Source organism: Anopheles coustani, chromosome 3, assembly GCF_943734705.1.
Source record: "Anopheles coustani chromosome 3, idAnoCousDA_361_x.2, whole genome shotgun sequence".
Classification (NCBI taxonomy): Eukaryota; Metazoa; Arthropoda; class Insecta; order Diptera; family Culicidae; genus Anopheles; species Anopheles coustani.
This window is the reverse complement of record NC_071288.1, coordinates 667,162-670,760: the sequence shown is the minus strand read 5'-3', so window position 1 is coordinate 670,760 and position 3,599 is coordinate 667,162. Positions and strand designations below refer to the sequence as shown.

The window sequence follows — 3,599 nt, the reverse complement described above, 5'->3', positions numbered from 1 at the left end:
CTGCATTCGGGGACTATTTTCGTGTGTGTGTGCCGTTTGCAGCTCGCAAATTTGAGAACACATAAACTAGGGGTAAAAGTCGTTAGCTTCCCGTTGGACTACCTGAAGTTCCTATCGGCGAATAAGATGGCATGGATACAAGGAAAGGGAGTGAACGGAGAAATGGCATACCCGAATAGTAGAAATTCGTGAAAAAGGAACATAGAGCGCATGGTTTAATTTTGCTTGGCTTACCTGGTTTGGTTATTTATTACCTGAAATCATCCGTTGGACTCGCTGTAGAGCAGTTAATTTGCGATGCGTTGTACATGTACAATGGAAAGGTTGCAAGGAATCTGAACAACTAGGTATTTCTTTTTCAAACTTGAATACGATAGCAATGCCGGAAACCAGGTATCTGTAGGGTTAATATATTTTACCCTAAGTTCTTGTTGACTCCAGTTTTTGGTGCCAATTAAAAATATATGGCTTAAGTTGTTTTTTACTTTCTCAGCGCCAATAGATTTATTATCCGATTGTAGCTTTGCAAAGGGTTAAGCATCTTTTTATCACTGCCAGTCTGAGATCAATAATGTTCACATGGAAAATTTTTTCGGCATTTTCAACCTGACTGCACAAAAAGGCGCGAAACTGCGCTTCCGATGACACTGCATCTTTCAATTTACACATACATACATGCACACACATCCCGAGAAATCGGAGAAAATTTTCACCGAACAAAATAGAATAAACTGTATGATTTGTTGGTTAAATTTCTTACATGAGATTGTAAATTTCATACGATTAAAATAGCTCCGAATAGTTATATTGTAAGTGCTACGTTGTTTGCCACGCAGGACATCATATCCCACCGGAACACCACTTGTCTCTTTTTATCTCGCTACACCACGAACTACAACCGGCAACCGGTTTTTTGGCAATTGTTTTACGCTTGAAAAAAGGCAAGCATTATTTACCGGTTTAATTCGTTAACGGATTTTTTCATCGAACCGGTAAAAGCGATCAATCGTTACCTAGGTTCTTTTTTTCAAGCAAATGACAGAAGGAGAGAACCGGTTCACCACATGAAGAGAAAACGAGACAAATAGAGAGACTGACGGCAAAACATGCCTCACGCACACACTGCAACCTCGAATAAGAAATGTTTTAACCTAGCATTTCAAATAAATATATTAAAGGCTTATAATAGTTCTTAAAACCTTCGAAATTGGTGTAACATACAAAAAATCATTAATATAAGTGATCTAGCAAGTTCCTAAACTGGTGTTCTTTATTGGCAGTGTGTAGTAGCATTAGATAGAGCATTTCTAAATAAGTGCTATTCGTCATAGCTACGTTTAGACAAATGTGTTTTGGAATCTATTAAATCGCTCAGGGATGTATTTTAACGATTCTACATATTTATTAGATCGTGTAATTAAAAGTGGATTTACAAAATAAGTGCTAAAAATTGATTAAAATAACTTTTAAAGCGCGAAATTCTGGCGTCCCCAAGCAAACCGGGTATGATGGTGTGTGTGTCATTTCAGTAATCGGTCGATTGTACCGGGTTTGGTACAAATACGGGCGACCGAGCCGTAGCTGCTGTCATTCGTGTGCTGGAAATGGAAGAGTGAAGTGTACGTACGGTTGGTGCAGAGTGGCGTGTTCTGCAAATGGTGGATAGGCGTCTGCTGTAAGAAAAGTGAGAATTTAGCAAGGAAACGCGGTGCTATTTTCGGGCGGCTAGATGTAGTTAAGGCGTGAAGAAAAGCCGGTACAGTGAAATGTGCAAAACCACCTAGTCCTAGAATGAAAGTACGACAGTTGAATCTTTCGAGAAAACGTGTAACATCTCGTCACCAAGATGGCGTCGCTGAGGGCGTTTTCACGCCGCCGGATGGAGGCGAGACACATTTTCGTTCAGCACACGAATCGATCTGCGTTGGACTGCAATATCTTGAAGTGAGTATCCGATAGTTTGAAAAACGCTGCCAGGTTTTCAGTTTCAGAACTTTTTACCAATTTCTCCGTTTCCTTGTTTCATTAACAGTTGCATTACAATGCATTATTTCCGGCGCTGGTGCTGACCTTTGAGGTTAGGTAGGCTAGCCTGAGGAACTTTATCTCGGCTTGCTAACCTAGCAGCCAACAAGCACCGGTTCTACATTTTATCGTTCTGCACGTGAGGTGGTTCCGTGTTATGCGATTTGACGACCCATGGACATCGCTGGGCCTACGGATGGAGGAGTGTTCACATTTTCCTGGGATGTGCAGAGCCGGCACCACGGACATCGCTAGTACGTCATCGGTATTGTTATCGCAACATATTCGTCGGCGACATGGTGTTCCGCGCATGCCTGCTGCTGTTGTGCGTGTCGTCGTGTCATACCGTGAGATGCCTCATGTGTGAGAGCGAGTGTAGAATTATCCAAGCAACCTCTAATATTTCTTTCAAAATCATACTAAAATATCATTGATAAAGACATCCGTAGCGAAGCGAGCTACTTGTGTAGGCAACCACTAAAATTTCTCAATATTTTCTATACCCTAAATTTTTGCAAACTGATAGGTGTCATCAATTGTAGGGATGCTAGAATATCGAGCATAGCAAGAGCATGGCGCTCTAGTTATCGTTCTCGCAAAAGTCATCATGCCGAGAAGTAATTCAAATTACGTAAACATTAGACAAACAATAAGCAACCACCAACATTTCTTTCAAAATCATACTAAAATATCATTCATCAAAAGTTCGCCGTATGTGGCAGCTTTTTTCTGATATCGCTTTGTACAGTTTGCGTGCATTCTGCTACAGAGATTTGGTATTACAATACAAAACACGGAAATTAAAATGCAGTGCTTTCTCTTAAACTTTGTGGGACGTGATATTATCACTACGGAAACATTTCCTTGATAGGTCTAAATCTGTAAAATAGTGGTACGCTCGTCCTTTTGGGTGGTATTTCAGAGTACCGAGGATACTCGACAGGAGAGTTCAATCGAACCTTGTGGGATGTGATATTATCACTACAGAACAATTCCTTGATCAGTGAATAAAACCGATGTGCGTATAACTGTAATTTGCGAGTTTATTAATTTATCGAACCTATCATCCTAATCATCCTTCGGAAGTAATCATTGTATATCTTTTTCATTTAGTTATCCTATTTTTGTGATATTGCATTGCAGTTGAGTAAGAGTGATGTTGTGCATCGTGGTCTTCGACGGGGCTATTTCTTGTGTTTCTTCGAATTTTGTTTGAAGCCGTTCAGTGTTAAAAAGATGGCTAGTCGTGAAAAGCATATTTCATATTGATTCAGAAGTGGGAATTTTTCCAAACAAAAACAGAAGACATTTGTAATTGAAAAAATCTTACGCGAATTAGTTTTCTCGTGATACGTTCTTGTCTTCGGTTCCTTGTAAGCTAATTATGGATATTTTGTTATCAAGTCGATTAGTTTTTCAGAACAATCTGCGGCATGGTGGATGTTTTTCCCATCGTTTCCCCGTTCTAGCCGCTCGAATTTTAATCTTGGTCCAAAATTAAAATGCGAAGATGTCGTTAACTGTGGCGATGAGAATAATCTAAATCTACATTAATTCTTCTTGCTTCGGTGCGG

At 39.9% G+C, this 3,599-nt stretch overlaps 1 long non-coding RNA gene across 1 annotated transcript; it reads left to right on the top strand.

The window, feature by feature from the left end:
* Positions 1 to 1,137: 1,137 nt before the first annotated feature.
* Positions 1,138 to 3,050, top strand: LOC131272670 (uncharacterized). Its single transcript, XR_009180142.1, has 3 exons — positions 1,138 to 1,212; positions 1,409 to 1,944; positions 2,033 to 3,050. It is a non-coding gene; the product is annotated as an uncharacterized LOC131272670 (long non-coding RNA).
* The last annotated feature ends 549 nt before the right edge of the window (positions 3,051 to 3,599 follow it).